This window comes from Pterocles gutturalis, unplaced genomic scaffold (assembly GCF_000699245.1).
Source record: "Pterocles gutturalis isolate BGI_N339 unplaced genomic scaffold, ASM69924v1 scaffold1527, whole genome shotgun sequence".
Classification (NCBI taxonomy): domain Eukaryota; kingdom Metazoa; phylum Chordata; class Aves; order Pterocliformes; family Pteroclidae; genus Pterocles; species Pterocles gutturalis.
In genome coordinates, this window is record NW_010112323.1 from 1 (window position 1) to 447 (window position 447).

Consider the following 447-nt stretch of genomic DNA (forward strand, 5'->3'; position numbering starts at 1 on the left):
GGGACCGACTGCCCTGTTCCTGCCTGGGAGAGGGGCCCCAGGGCAGAGGTGCTGTGCAGCCAGCAGGCACACTGTCAGTGGTATAAAAAAAGGTTTGGTTTGGCTTTAAAAAACAGAAACAAAACAAAAAACAGGAAAGAAAATTTAAGGTGAACGGTCCGCCTCCAGTCCCCAGAAAAACAGCCACCGCACCACAAACCCTGGCTGCGAGCAGGAAGAAACTCAAAACAGGACAATTAAAACTGAAGTAAGAATAAATTAAAAACACCCAGTTGTGACTCACGATGCCTTCTCCCTGAGGACAGCAAAACAGACACAAAAATACTCCAGAAAAACACAAAGAGGCTTTTTTCTTCCCTTGAGCAAAGGTAGAAGTGCTGCTGTAGTGCAGCTCCTGCGCTGCAGGATTTTGTGGGGCTCTGTGCCCGGGGAGGAATCTCACCCCGA